At 45.3% G+C, this 16,368-nt stretch overlaps 1 long non-coding RNA gene across 2 annotated transcripts in view; it reads right to left on the bottom strand.

The window, feature by feature from the left end:
* The window catches only part of LOC125634333 (uncharacterized), an 18,398-nt gene extending 2,030 nt beyond the window's left edge, over nucleotides 1-16,368 (bottom strand). The window contains exons 1-2 of one of the 2 annotated variants that reach the window (XR_012667627.1): nucleotides 16,296-16,368; nucleotides 1,215-1,269 (exon numbers count right to left, since the gene is read on the bottom strand). This is a non-coding gene — a long non-coding RNA (uncharacterized LOC125634333). The other variant, XR_007355881.2, reaches the window with a different exon arrangement.

The raw sequence follows: 16,368 nt of genomic DNA, 5'->3' as shown, positions 1-16,368 counted from the left end.
AACTTACTAGTACTAATTTCCCTTGCTTGTACTATCAGATATATAGGGTAAAATTCTGGTCTGCTTTGAAATCAATGACAAAACTCCCATTTAAAATTCTATGACCATGAAATTGACCACAATTGACCTTGAATTTGGTAGGGTTCTAATTATCAGTGTGAGTATGTACAGCGAGACAGATATAGACTTTTGGCCTGATTCTAGTCTCACCCCACTGTGTAAATCAGGAATAATGTCATTAATCAATGAGGTCTTACTGGTTTAAGTGACAGGGTAATCAAGTCAATGCTGCTCTTTGAAGCACAGAGGTCCATATTGTGAATCCTTTGCTTGGACTGTAGTGACTCTGCTTGAGTAGCACCTCGCTCTTTGAATAGTTGCATTGTCTTGAGTGGGGCTATTGATGGAGTTGGGTACTGTTATAAGTAAATCTGGCACAATGTGACTGTTTTATAAAGCAGCTGTTTGCCCTTTCATCTGTGCATCAGTCTGTCAACTGATTAGTGCTTCTAGCATTTTTGAACATGTCAGGCAGGAATCCCCCTTCTGAGTTGCAAATTTCAGGCCACACACCAGAAAGATAACTGTGCCCCAGGAAGAATTCAGCTCAAAGAGAGAAGATGATGTTTGCACCACCAGCGTTCTCAGGAGTTCCCCGAGGGAATGGTTCATTTTAATTTGGGGTTCTGACTCCATATGAGGTTCACTGGCAGCATCTGCCTACAGGACACCCCAAATCAATGTATCCTCTTCATACCATTGCTGTGAGCCCTCCACAACTAGTGCTGCCCACTTTTGAGGCGTGGCTGGCTGGCTGGCTGGCTACGGTCCTTTGACAGAATAACACACAGCTGAATCAAGCCTGTAAAGCTAGGGGCCTGACTGCCACTCATTTGTAAAGTAGCTCTTACATTGCAAGCAGTCCCATTGAAATCCAAATAATGTGAGTACGGGTGACAGAATTTAGTCTTGTGTAAAAAGCAAGGGTTACATTCTACTCCACTGCCTGGGGTGACAACATAGCTCTATTTATTATTATACATGGTGCAACTTCTAATCAAGAATTATTTGCCTTGGACCAAAACAGAAACTGTGGCTCAATCTGATCAAAGACGACTTGATCATGGAGTAGATTGTGGTACATAACACACAAGATTCAGCCTGTTTTGTAGAAAAATGGGAAACGAGCATGAATAATAATGTTATAGACTTACCACTTAGCTGAAGCTATGCAATCTTGCAATGATGAAATGATATTGATACCACTTTCTAGAAAAAAGTTTGATAATATGAAATTATTGTGACACAATGCATTGCCTACCGTTATATTCTCAACCTACAAGAAAAATTACAATAAAGTATTTTGCCACCGATGTGAACTGGTCTTGCAAGACCATCTGTTATTAAAAACAATTCTCAATTATTTAGGTACATAACATGAAGGAAAAAAAACTACACTGAACTCAGGGGTGTAAAAATAGGTAAAATTACTCTACTTTCTTTATACTGCTGTAATAGTTGAATTTATATTAAAGTGGGAGTATTTCTGAAATACTCTGAGGTAGCTGAATAGACACACTGTCAAACCAATTCCTTAGCCTACCTTTTGAAAGTGTTTATTTTGATTATATTTATATGCATGAAAAATATAAAAGTACCATAATGGGCTCATGATTCCAGAGGGAGTACATCAATTTTTCATCTGCATAATTCATACTAACTTGTTTCTTTTTGTAGAGTTTTGTGTGTGTCTGCAGTTTCTGCTTAATTTTCTGTCTAGTGTAGATGCAGTAAAAGCTGTAATGGGCCTTGCATGTTTCGGACAGATTGTTATAGTACACCATTCACAGAACCTGACCTTGTAAACACTGATGTTTGAATTTTGTGGTGTTAGTAATCCCACACAAAAGTGCTCAAGAAGACAAGTGCTATACATAACCCACTTTGTTATTTTAACTTTCAAAGTCTTCACCTCTGTTCTATGCATACCCACGTCCCAATGTGAATCAAAGGAATTAATGAAACTTAACATGCAAATTAGCAATTTAGCCTGGTAACTTAACATGTAAATAAATCCACATCATCCTGGTGAATCAAAGAGTGTAGGTGGAGCTTCATAAATACAAATGTGTAGGAGAAAATCAGTACAAGTGAGGCATGTGACCTACCCGGCTGCTCTGGAAGGCTTAAGCAGCAGCTGTGACTTCAGTGGGACTAATTGTCTGAGTAAGGATTTACAGGATTGTGCTTAAGGTCAAAAAACTGCTGGCAGATTTACCTACAAAGGCAGCATACAAACATCACCCATGGGGAAAGCAAGAAGCTTCCAAGAGCTTGAGGAAGATGTTCCAGTAGTTAAAGCGCTACCCAGGGTTCTGGGAGACCTATTTTAAATCCCTGTTCCATCATTGACTTTGTATGACCTTGAATAAGTCACTCAGCCTAAATTCCTCATCTGTGAAATGGGAATGATAGCACTTCCTTACCTCACAGTGGTTTTGTGAGTCAGTATGTTAAAGATTGTGATGTGCTCAGAAGCTAATGATAGGGGCCATATAAACACCATAAGAAGTTGTGATAAAATAATAGAGAGAATGAATAATGTTTGCTCCTCTCAGTGCTGGCACTCAGTTCTAGCCCTGGAAGATCTTCAAATACCTAACTTCAAAGTCATGAGCCTTATACACAAAAAACTATTTTTAATAACTTTTAGATATTTGCACAACTATTTTTAATTTCCCCGTACAATGTGGGCTCCTGGTAGCGGAAGTCTTGTTGAATTGAGATTCAGCCATTGGGGGCTCAACTCCCAGTGTAACTGCACTAATACAAACCCCAAGTATACTTAAAAAAAAGCTGCAATTTGCATTAGTTGAGTTTACTGCTGTCTGAAATCCTGGCTTTCCTTGTCTACAGTTGGGACTTGCACTGGTGCAGCTAACACCAGTTACTGGCTACCAATGGCTGAAAATGCCAAGTATAGACAAATCATAAGGATCATAATTGTACAGGTAGAAGAATACAAAAGAAAACCTCAGTGTAAAATATTTAAATTTCTCTAAAGCATTCTTAAAATAGTATTTTTTCCATAGTACATATGGCATATATGTAATAAGATGGTATGAAGTTTCATTAACATTTATTTGGAATAACTTGCATTACTTGTCAAGTTATTGAGTTGTGCAACCATTACCAATTGCTGCTCATAAAACCTTTGTACCACACCATGTCTGTTTGTGTGTGTGTACATACACACGCACGCTTCATACAGTGTAGAGGATGGACTGTGCTCTGGGAATAGCTCTGGGGGGTGTGGTGAATGAAGATGTTGTTTGTATGACTTTGTAGTGGAGCAGCTGCCCCCACTCCTGCAGAATAGGGGATAAAAGCAACCCTGGAGAGGGCTACAGTAGGGAAGAGGAGTGAAAACAGCTGGGGGAGGCTGATTGTGTAGCTGACCACAGCTGTGGCCAGCTCAATCAGGGCCCTGACCCCCAGCTGTGGGAGGGAGGTGCAGAGCCCCAGGCGAGGGCAGCCCAGGCCACAGCCACTGGTTGTGGGGGATATACAGCCACGGGGGGCAGGCACAGCCACAGCTGGGGAGGGCGCAGGATGCACAACCCTGGCTCTGGTCCCAACTGCAGCTGCTGACAGCTGAAGCCAAAGAAGTCACAAAGGTCCAGTAAAGTCATGGAATCTGTGACCTCCATGACTAAATATTATCCTTAATCATAATGCATATTATTCCTGGGGGAATTCTCCACCACTGCACATGCACAGAATTCATGGGTCCTGCAGATTTTTTTTCCGCCGCAGAAAATACATTTTGTCGGACAGGCACTGCAGTTCCGCCTCTCTCCCACAATACAGCAGCCAGCTCACTGCTCACTAGCCCTTGCAGTCAGCAGCCGAGAAGGAGAGAGCAGAGGCTCATTCCTCACAGCACCCTGCTTGCAGGGCCAGGTGAGGAGGCATGGGATACATGAGGGGGAGGGGGCAGACAGACCAGGCCACATGTACCTGCTAGGCATCATATAGACTGGGGTCCAGAAGGGCGAGCGGGCAGGATAGTCTGGACCAGGTGGTCAATGGGAGTGGGGTTGCAGGGACACATGGAGATAGGGGAGGAGGTACGGGGACAGGGGAGATGTACCTGACTGATTGGGAAAGGCTAGGGGTCAGTCAGGGTCTACATGGACGAGGCTCCCCAACTTCCTAACAATCCCTCCCCTCCTCACAAAAAAAACTGTTCCATACTTCTCCCACCCACATCCAACAACCCTCCAGGTTCACTTTCAGGCTCCTTCCCAGCAATTACTTTCCTCTCCCTCAGCTCCTCCATTACCCCTGACTCCCTCAAACCTTTGCACTGCTTCTGAGGGGTGAGGGAAATATGGTTCGGTATTGCAGTTTAAATGAATTATTACTCAAAGTTCTGTATTAATATGTCTAGTAAGGAATCTATTTGACCAAAAACATTTCCTGAATCTTTTTTGTTGTCTATATTGTTACAGAAATACTTGCTGAGAAGTATTTTGAAATAAATTACCAAAATAATTAAAATGGGAGTGATTTATATAGTGTTTTGACAAATAAAATATGCAGAATTTTAAAATATAGTGTGCAAAGTTTTTCTTTTTTTTTTGGCAGAGAATTTAAGTTTTTGGTGCAGAATTCCCCTCAGGAATAGCATATGCAGAAGGAGGCTGAAATAAGGTTGCAGAGGCACTTTAATTCCTAACTTCTGAGAATTTATTTAACTCTGCAACTTTAATGTTCCTTTAGTTTTTATTTATTGTAACTATATCTAATTTTGATGTAACTTTGTATTTTGCTAAGAGATTTAGCTGATAAACATCTTTTATATCTTTTAAAATATATATCAAACTTCATACCTCTTATTTTAGTTTCTAGAAATCTCATCCTATGTTTTTAAGCAGAACTCCCGCAGTGAAATCAGTGCTTAAAAATAAATACCAGGATACAGCCCTTACTGTTTTGGGTTTGTTTTTTGTTTTTCCTGAATCTCCATTTTCTGGTCCCAATTCAGTTATAGTTTTTCAATACAATTAAAGTCCATTTGGCATATATAAAACAATTTGGAGATTCGTTATAAATGATAAGAACATAGCAGTATGTAAATACTGAGGACCTGAAGTCAGATGTGGAATATAAAATATTATACTGATCTATGATTTTACTAGCCAGTGTACTTTGTTCTTCACCATAGTTATCTGAATAGGTATTTTAGGTCAGAACAGCACTGTATACACAATGCTTTATGCATTTATTGAAAATAGCATTTGGTGCAAAAACAATAGACATACTGCAAGTGTGTGTGTGTGTATACACTGCAGTGCCTACTTTTAAGGGCTCAGTTTAATAGATTTACTTTACAGAGCAAAGAGCTATAATAAATGTTGTTCATTAGACTGGTCTTCCCCAAATTTCATTGAATACAGCTGAAAAATTTTAAATGATTCTTCGTTTGTCTAGTATTTTGAAAGATCATTCAAAATTGCTGCAGGAATACTTTATCCTGACTCTTCTGGCAAGGATTAAAGTAGTCCAGAATATATATTGGCATGCATTCTGCTATAGTGAGTTTAAATAAAGAGCGTACATGAGATCTTACATGTACATGGGCTCAATATTTCTGATTCTATAGTCCTGCACTGTGAGTTTTGAATGCAAAATCAGACTCTTAATGTCAATTGTTTTATCTTTTTAAGTGATCACACATTACATGACTTTAGAATTAGAAGTTAATCCAGCCAAGGAACAGAATAGTTACATTAGGGTCCCCTTAGCTCAAGTTAATGCTGAAGGCAGACGGTATCTTGAAGTCTCTTGTTTTGGACTCTTGCTCTGAACAAACACATGAAATACTCATACTTGGTCTCCAGGCTCCGTAGATTCTTTCCAGTGTGCTGGGAGAGGATCGTGCACAGTCACAGGTTGGCCAGATGCTTGCTCTTGACCCTCACTTCCCAGAATGTATCTGGTGATTACCCTTCCCTGGTATTTCTTGTCTTTTGCCATCTCTATTACTCTTCTCTCTCCTCTGTCCCTGACTCCAGGGAGTAGAAAAGGATGACTGGAAAATGCCCTTTTACCACCTTTCTTCTCATCTGGCTTTGTCCCCATATACTACTCCTCAGATCTCATAATATTTTTACCCTTAACTCCTATCTTCTTTTATTGTCCTTTCGTTAAATGATTTTATAGAATCACCTTCCAAATTCTAGCTTTTAATTTTTCCCCCCTCCATTATCATCTGCTTCTTCCTCTAGTTATCACTTAAATTGTCTTTTCAACATTTTCTTCCATTTTTCTTTTCTAGTACCTCTTTGCCCTGCTGGAGATTTTAAACATTTCCCATCTGACATCTCTTTTTCTCCCTTCATAATAAAAACAACAATAGGAGAAAAGACTGGGAAGAAAGGGCATAAAACCTGCTTGCTTGTGACATAAAATCCACCATCTGCACATTGTTGCTGACCCCAAGAAAGTGAATTACTTTCTATAAGACTAACCACATAGGCACAGACTCCATGGGTGCTCTGGGGCTGGAGCACCCACAGGGAAAAAATAATGGGTGCTCAGCACCCACCGGCAGTCCTGCCTATTGCTTCTTGCCCACCCACCAGCCAGCTGCCCCCCACCCCCAGGAGGCACTGTGGGAGAGGTGGAGGAACAGGGGTGGGGCATGCTTGTGGGGGGGAGGGGGATGGGTCAGGGGGGTGAAGTGGTGGTCAAGCACCCCCTGGCAAATCACCACCTCTGGTTAACTGTACCAAGATTAAATATTTGGGGGGCTGGGGGGGACTATGTTATATTGGAGTTAAAGTTAAATGCATTTTATTATGTAAGGGAGAAAATCCTTAACAGAACATTGTAATTTTAAAACACATATCTAGAGGCCAGGAAATTCAAAACTAAAGTTACACTTCCCAATAAACACTGGAACGTAAGGAAATGCAGAATTAAAATAAGCCTAACAGGGTAATAAAATATTCACGAACATTTGTTCTAACAGAATCCCATAAATTCACTCTGACTGTATTCACAGTTGCTTTGCTCTACACATTCATTTTTGTTCACAAAAATGTTTGCAGACAGATAAATTATTGTGGATGGTCATTAATATGGATTTGAATGAGGATTAGCACCAAAAATGTTTGGGTGGTCATCTTAAACTCCTGGGGTTTCGGAGTCATCCAACAAGGGAGCAGGAAAATCCTGATTAGTTCAAAAAAATGCTGCCAAATCTGCAGCTGCAATGACCCCAGAGGAGCAGGAGCGAGGGGTGCGGCCACACCCCCTGTCTTGAAGTGGTTTCCACCATATGCAGGGTTTACAGTTTGGTTCAGTGGCTCTCAGCACCCTCCCCCATACAAATTGTTCCAGTGCCCCTGAATGACCCTTCAGAAATGTGACCTCCCTCAACCAGGAACAAGTTGAGATGCTAATGTGTTATTTTAGTGCTCATGTCGCAGTGTTGTGCAGCATGCAGTAAGAGCTACTTCATGCCTACTCGAAGCAATATGGTGGTAATAATTTGAGTCTCTGGCAACTGGGATGTTTCCCCTGGCTTCTTAGCCCTAATTGGAACACATCAAAAGTTCCCCTCTTGAAAACCTTTATCCAATATTCCCTAACTCTCTCCAGAAATGTGCGCACAAACTCTGGACAGATTCACTATTGTTTCCCCACCCTTACTGCCAAGCTAGCATGGCAATGGGTAGTGAAGGCTGCACACTGAATCCCGGCCTTGTTGGCCTCAATAGTTTTTGATAGAGAGTTTTAGTTCTTCTTTGAGTGCTTGCTCATGTCCATTCTATATTAGGTGTGTTTCCTAGAAGTTTTTCCCTTAGGGGACCGGCTCTGGTGCCCTCTGGAGTGGCACCCACATGGCATGGTCTAAGAAGCGCCACCCGCTCCCCTCACCCTCAGTTCTTTCTTGCCGCCAGTGACGGTGCTGGAACGTTTGCTGCTTTGGCTAGCGTTAATTGTTCTCCGTTCTTGCAAACTTTGCAGAACCTATAATTTAGTTGTATAAACTTAGTAAGTGAATTAGTTACCCTTAGTAGTAGTTCTTAAAGCCTTTATTAGTCCCGAACGGGACTCGGCCTGGGGATGGGGCATGCCCTGGTCCCCAGGCTTCAAGCCCTGTGATTGCTACAAGCAGCCCCTGTCCATCCACAATCCCCATAGTAGCTGTCTTAGGTGCTTGGGTGAAGGGCTTATAAGTGACAGGTGTCATTTGCAAGTCCTTCAAACCCAGAACTAAAAAGCATGACAAATGCCTTAGAGCGCTCCTGATAGAGTTGGCAGACACTCCGGCACCAGAGCAAAGATCCGTCTCAGCACCAACCACCGCAGCATCGGTGCGGAGTGCCCCACCGGTGCCGTCCAGAGGCTGGCACCATTTTCCCCCTTCATGGCTCTGGCCAAGGAGCTGAAGAGGACTGTGAGGGGACGATCTCCTACTTCCTGCAAAGGAAAGGAGAGGGCTGGGGGCGAGCCAAGACCCGCACTGGACTGCTCAATGCTCTCTCCAGGAGGTCGGGCCTAAGCTCAAGGTGAGAGGTGCAGCCCATCTCATGCCTTGCCTGAGTCCCCAGACATCGACACAGGCCTCCATCAGCTTCAGGTGCCATTGACACTGAAGCCCTGCAGGCAGTTCCGGAGATCCTGATGCTCCCAGTGCCACCTGCACCAGTGATACCCAGGTCATGGGGTAAACCCAACTTGGGACCTCTGCATACGTCCCCGCCTCAATGGCGCCATTCCCCATCGCGAGGGATGTCCTGCCACCGCTCGCCCACCTGAAGCCATCATACTTCGGAGCAGAGAGACAGGCCCAGCGGAGCCCTTTTTGGTCCCCAGACCTTGCGCACCAACAGCGGGATTCAAGGCGTACCTAGTCAGTAGCCGGGCGTAGACCCACCGGCGTACGCACCCCTTGGCAAGAGCACCGAGACAGACCCCTCACGTGGCCAAGAGCTCAGTATGATCCTGGGACCAATTAGAGGACTGAAGCCACCGGTAACCAGCCTGCCATCATTGGTTTCCAAGACGGGGATCGCCATATTCGGGAATATCCTCCTGGCAACTGGCTCGTAATAGCTCCCAGTCCTGCTCGACATCCCGGTACTGGTCCGGTAGCGTAAGGCGTAGATCACCGGGTTTCTAACGCCAATTCGATGAACGCCATTGTTCTCCAAGGCCCAGACCAAAATGTTCATCTCGCTTGGACAGGTCTAGCTCCAGACACAGCAACTGGCCGCTGCTCCGCCCAATCCTGGTCACCTGGTGGCGACCAATCAGATGATAGCTCTGGCACAGTTCCCTGACTGCGGGACAGTTCCGATGTAGATGTCGGCATAGTCCTCATCAGCACCAAAACCTGTCCCATGGCCCCAGGCACAGTGGCTGGCGCCATGTAACCCATGGAGCCCTTGGGGGTTCACCCAACCTTCCCAGGCTGCCCGTTCAGTGTCGGGAGCCTCAGACAGGCCAGAGGCCTCAACATCCCAGACCCCTCCAGTGCTCGAGGCTTCTGGGGGAAAGACCTCACAGGTCCAGGACGATCCAGGCGAGTAGCCTGCTGGACCACTAATGGTCGTCAAGGATTCAGCTGTGGCTGTACGGGCCTTCCTGCTGAAGGTGGTATCTACGGTCCATCTGAACAAAGACATCTTCTTCCCTGTGCTCTGTCCCAAACCGCACAAGACAAGTGAAGAGAGGCATCTTCATGCACTGGACGTCTGAAGGGCCTTGGCTTTTTACCTAGAGCATACCAAGCCTTTCTGTAAATCAACTCAGCTCTTCATCACCACAGTGGATAGGATGACGGGCTTTCTGCTGTCCTCACAGAGGATTTCCAACTGGATCACCTCTTGCATTTAGACCTGTTATGATCTGACAGGGGTGCCGCCGCCGCCGCCGATTGTCAGAGCCCACTCAACTAGTCCTCAGCAGCATTCCTGGCACACATCCCCATCCAGGAGATCCGTAGAGCCGCGATGTGGTCCTCTCACCACACGTTCACGGTGCATTATGACATCACTCAGCAGGCCAGAGATGACGCTGGGTTCAGCAGAGCTGTGTTGCAATCTACACGTCCATGAACTCCTACCTGCCTCCATTGACACTGCTTGGGAATCACCTGATATGGAATGGACATGAGCAAGCACTGTAAGAAGAAAACAGTTACCTTTTTCTGTAACTGGTGTTTTGAGATGTGTTGCTCATGTCCATTCCATGACCCACCCTCCTTCCCCACTGTCAGAGTTCCCAGCAAGAAGGAACTGAGGGTGGGGGGAGGTGGCGGCACCCCTTATACCGCTCCAGAGGGCACCAGATACTGCTAAGGGAAAACCTTCTGGAACCAGTGCATGTGGTGAGCACATACACTAAAATGGAATGGACATGAGCAGCACATCTCAAAGAACACCAGTTACGGAAAAAGGTAACTTTTTTTTTCTTGAGCTAGCCTTGCAACCATGTTATTTAGGTGACCGATTGTTGAGAACAAAGAGCAAAAACTTGAAGCAACGGTTTCAGAAATTCATTTGTAAGCAATCCATAGGCTGGAAAATGTTCAGATAGATCATTCCTTGAACAATTTCAAATACTGGACAAATCTGTAAAAATCAGATGGTTCACAGATAATTCATGAACAGGAAAAGGGGCTTAGTTAATCAAATAAATTGTCTGTTGTGATTAGTTTGCATAGCTCTGTCAAGGTTCCTCCCCAACTCTGAACTCTAGGGTACAGATGTGGGGACCTGCATGAAAACCTCCTAAGCTTACTTTTACCAGCTTAGGTTAAAACTTCCCCAAAGGTATAAAATTAATTTTATCCTTTGTCCTTGGAATATCCACTGCCACCACTAAACTCTAACTGGGTTTACTGGGAAACGTAGTTTGGACACGTCTTTCCCCCCAAAATCCTTCCAACCCTTGCACCCCACTTCCTGGGAAAGGTTTGGTAAAAATCCTCACCAATTTGTATAGGTGACCACAGACCCAAACCCTTGGATCTGAGAACAATGAAAAAGCATTCAGTTTTCTTACAAGACGACTTTTTTAATAGAAATAGAAGTAAAGAAATCACCTCTGTAAAATCAGGATGGTAGATACCTTACAGGGTAATTAGATTCAAAACATAGAGAATCCCTCTAGGCAAAACCTTAAGTTACAAAAAAGACACACAGAAAGGAATAGTCATTCTATTCAGCACAGTTCTTTTCTCAGCCATTTAAAGAAATCATAATCTAACACATACCTAGCTAGATTACTTACTAAAAGTTCCAAGACTCCATTCCTGTTCTGTCCCTGGCAAAAGCAGCATACAGACAGCCACAGACCCTTTGTTTCTCTCTCTCCTCCCAGCTTTTGAAAGTATCTTGTCTCCTCATTGGTCATTTTGGTCAGGTGCCAGCGAGGTTACCTTTAGCTTCTTAACCCTTTACAGGTGAGAGGATTTTTCCTCTGGCCAGGAGGGATTTTAAAGGGGTTTACCCTTCCCTTTATATTTATGACAAGCTCTAATACCAAACAGCCTTTCCCTGCCCTCATAGCCCCATGACTCTCTGAGCCCTTCAGATTACATATCTATCTGTCTGTCTACTATCACAGGGGTTCTCAACCTTTTTCTTTGTGAACCCCCCACCCCTCCCCAACATGCAATAAAAACTCCACGGCCCACCAGTGCCACAACAACTGCTTTTCTGCATACAAGAGCCAGGGCCAGCATTAGGGGATAGCAAGCAGAGCAGTTGCCTAGGGCCCCATGCCACAGGGGGCCCCACAAAGCTACATTCCTCAGGCTTCAGCTTTAGCCCTGGTGGTGGGGCTCAGGGCTCCGGGCTTGGCCTCTGCCTTCAGCCCCAGACAGTGAGGCTTTGGCTTTCTGACCTGGGCCCCAGCAAGTCTAATTCTGGCCCTGCTTGGCGGACCCCCTGAAACCTGCTTGTGGTCCCCTAGGGACCCCAGACCCCTTGTTGAGAACCACTGTACTATCATACTATTATCACAGCTAGTGGACCTGTTAAGTTTCTTTGAGACTAAAATTCAGCCCCTGACCCTTACTTTGCATCAATCATTTGGAAAATGATTTGGAAAACAGCAGGATCCTGAATCTATTACACAGTGTTTTATATCTCCCATTCAGAACATGCTTACAGAAACACAAGTGGTCCTTTTCTAGTGCACAGAAGATGCCATTCCTTCAGACTTCTAGTAGCCACTTTTTGATATGTTGCCAAACCACATACATTGTAATTTCTCTATTCCACTTTTTGAGGAAAGATCAAATTGTATCTCACTGCATGCTTTTATAATTAGCCTAGTACTGCAACCTTTTAGGGGTTGGACGAATTATTTTTCACCCCCATGCAATCTCTTCCCAGACAAATTTCCTTCTAATAATAAATAATACATACAGGGTGTTTTTTTGATAAATCCAAATAGTAGATAGATGTTTCCTGGATATATGACACATAACAACACCATGCAATGACTGCTCCCTTCCTACCTTGTCCTGACCATTCTTTCTTAAAACTGGAGAAAACCCTGGCTACATTTACAAATGTTGCTGCTGTTATACATTATTGCGTGCCTGTATAAAACATTTAGGGTCCAGTGTTAGAGCAACTTCACTTGCAAATTGCCCATTCACTTTAATGGGAATTTTGCCCAAAAATAACTGCAGTATTGGCTCCATTATAGCCTCTTATAGAATAGCAATATAATTTAAGTTCTAAATAAATTTAGGGGAAATTACTTTGTTTTATACACATGAATATGCTCCTCAACACTCTGTAAGTAGGCGCACTAGTCTGCGAGTCAAGAGATCTTGGTTCTGTCTCCAACTCTGCCACTAACTTGCTCTGTGACCTTTTCAAGAGACTTCATTTCTTCTTGCCTTTGTTTCCACCCTCCGCTCATTGTCTGTCTTGTCTATTTCAACTGTAAGCGTAAGCCCTTCGGGGTTTACAGAGCCTGGCGCCAAGGACCTGCCTGAAGCCTGGGAGGGACAGAGCAGCTGATCGGGGACACCCCAGGACAGGAGCAGGACAAACCGGAGCTGGACCCAGTATCACTGCTGCCCAGAGCTGTATGGGGCCGTGAGTACTGGGCTTGTGACTTTGCATCGGGAATAAGGAGGGAGGCTGTTAGCTAGTTAAGTGGGGAGGTGGTCGCTCTGTGTAGCTTTGCAGAGAGCAGCAGAAGAGGGCACTGGAGGGGTTTGTTGGGGAAAGTTTGGCACTCAAGATGACCTGGAGCATCTAAGACTCACCAGTGGCTGGAACTTTATCCAGGACTCCTGAACTGTGTGCAGACACATTGCGCCATGTCTGCTCTTTCAGACTGTGCTACCACTGGGCCTGTGGGGCCTTGAATTGAATGCAACCCTGTTTTATTGCTCCCTTATGTTTCCCCCTGTTTTTCTCCTTTCATCCCTCTGTTAATATTTTCCTTTCCTATATTCATTGTACTTTTTGTGCATGCATGTGCGCTCTGGAGGGGAACAAGTGTCCCTAGGATGGAAAGGACTTTCCCTGCTGCATTCCTGAGTGCGCCTTCTCTTGGCCAGAGGTGCCTGCAGAGCAGACTCCATCTTGGCCACGAGGGTGCTAAAGTTACATAAGTGTGTGGTTTTTTTGTTGTTTGGAGCAGTGTCTGTTTGCACAGTGCCTAGAACAATGGGACACAGATCTCAGTTGGGACTTCTAGGAACTACTGTTAATATACACACATACTATTATTCCTATACGTATGAGGAAACAAAGACTTTATGTGACTTTGCCAAAGGTCACACAGCAGGTCAGTAAAGGTAAGAACAGAGCCAAATCATTTTGTTTTAACTAATGAGGCCACATTTTCTGCCATAGTCTCTACAACTAATGGTCTATCAGTTAGAGCAGGGGTGGGCAAACCAAGGGCCACATCTGGGTGGGGAAATCGCATGCAGGGCCATGAATGTAGGACTGGGGTAGGGGTTTGGGGTGCGGGAGGAAATGTGCAGTGAGGGGGAGGGTGCATGAGGGGGCTCAGGGCAGGGGGTTGGGGTGCAGGAGGGGACTCAGGGCAGGAAGTTGAGGTGCAGGGGTTTGGGGTGTGGGGTGCAGGAGGGGGTCAGGGTGTGGACTCCAGCCCAGTGCTGCTTACCTGGAGCGGTTCTGGGGTGGCAGTGGCGCACAGAAGGGCTAAGATAGGCTCCCTGTCTGCCCTGGCCCTGCGCTGCTCCTGGAAGTGGCTGGCACCATGTCCCTGCGGCCCCTAGAGGAGGGCGGGGGCAGAGGGCTCCGCGCACTGCCCTTGCCTGTGGGTACCTCCCCCAAAGCTCCCATTGGCCTCGGTTCCCCGTTCCCGGCCAATGGGAGCTGTGGGGGGCAGTGCCTGCAGGTGAGGGTAGTGCATGAAGCCCTTTACCCCTCCCCTCCCCCAGGGGCCACAGGGACATGGAGCCAGCCGCTTCCGGGAGCGGCCTCACGGGCTGTATCCAGCCCACAGGCCGTAGTTTGTCCACCCCTGAGCTAGAGAATTGAAGAAACTATTTGCTAGAGAGCTACACAGACTTTTATAGCTAAAGAGATATGTGAGAGAGATAACACTAGGCAGCTGTACAGACTCTTCAGTACAGATGGGCCTAAAAGTGCACCAATTCAACTAAATTAATCTGGCTAAACTGGCACAACCCCATGAGATTGGCACACTTACACTGCTTTAGTCCTTTGCCTATAGCAATTTAGCTTGCACTTGCAATATTTTTTTTAATAAACATAAACAAGGGTTAAACCAATTTAAATGCGCCTATATTAAGGCTTCACCTTGGTTTAACTAGTTTGGTTTTAAATTCATGTAATTAAACTGGTGCACTCTTCTAGACTAGACAAGGCCAGTTTTAGAGAATGCTCTCTAGTTCGCTGAGGAGACTGTTGTCTATACAGTATAGCTAAAAGAGATTGTTAGATATATAGATTTGGAAGGATAGACTTTTATTGACAAATGTTGATAAATGTCAATTTTACTGTATGCAGTGTTGTTTTGCCCAGTTGGTCCCAGGATATTAGAGAGACAGGAGGGGTGAGGTCATGTCTTTTACTGGACCAACTTCTCTTGAGGAGAGAGGCAAGCTTTCTCCCGAAGAGAAGTTGATCCAATAAAAGATATGACCTCGCCCACTTTGTCTCTCTAATTTCACTGCACACCCACAAACATTTTTTTTCTGTGGATAATACTTGCAATTTACAAGATAGCCTGAGTGAATTGAGGCAAAATGAGAAAAATGCAGCTTGAGAACTTATTTAGAATTTGATTTACTATTTACTTTGTGTATTTTGACATGTGATGTTGACCTTTTGGTGTTTTGATGCTTTATAAAGCTTTGGCTTTTTGCCTCTCAACCATCTCCTATTATTAAACAATTACTAGTTGATCCCCCCTCGCATTGTTTGACCCCCCCCAAGCTCTCACAACTGTAAACATTTAAAATCAATAAATATTAGGCAAAAAACTGTTTGAAAATGAATATGGATGTTATTCCATGGAAGTCATAAAAAAGGATTATGGAATCCAGCCAAGCCCAATTCTACACAGCTGGGTGGGTGGGGGGGCAGGGGAGGTCTCGGGGCAGTGGTTCGAAGAATTTATACAGTGGTGGTGCTGAAAGCCATTAAACCAAACTGTAAACTCTGTTTTTATTGTATACAATGAGGAATTCGGTGGCACCTTAAAGACTAACAGATTTATTTGGGCATGTGCTTTCCTGCGTGAAAACCCCACTTCTCCAGATGCATGGAGTGAAAATTACAGATGCAGGCACTATTATACTGACACGTGAAGAGAAGGGAGTTACCTCACAAGTGGAGAACCAGCGGTGACCAGGCCAATTCACTCAGGCTGGAGGTGGTCCACTCCCAATAACTGATGAGGTGTCAATACCAAGAGAGGGAAAATTGCTTTTGTAGTGAGCCAGCCCCCTCGAGCCAGCAGGTGCTGCCGTGGGGGTGCGTTCGGTCTGGAGCTAGAAGCGTTGTTGCCCTAATCCCAGGGGGCCGTGAGCCTTGGGGTATGGAGTCAGTATCTGGGGCCCCTTGGGGAGACTCAGCAGGGGGGAGGCGCAGCACAGCAGGCCCCCTCACTCCCAGGGCAGGCAGCGCGGGTACTTGCCCTGCCTTGGCCGGGGGCTGAGCCGAGACCGTTCTCTGCCCCTTCGCAGCCCCGCGGCACCGCCCCCTGGCGGGCCCCCTCTGCCCGCCGCCCTCGGCCCGTCTTACCCCGCTCCCGGCTGCGGCAGCTGTTCAGTGTCTCGGCCGCCGGGCAGCGGCTGGTGTCCGTGGGAAGCGCCTG

Source organism: Caretta caretta, chromosome 3 (genome assembly GCF_965140235.1).
Source record: "Caretta caretta isolate rCarCar2 chromosome 3, rCarCar1.hap1, whole genome shotgun sequence".
In the NCBI taxonomy this organism is placed as follows: Eukaryota; Metazoa; Chordata; order Testudines; family Cheloniidae; genus Caretta; species Caretta caretta.
Note: the sequence above shows the minus strand (reverse complement) of the source record. Positions and strands in the feature narration are given on the sequence as shown.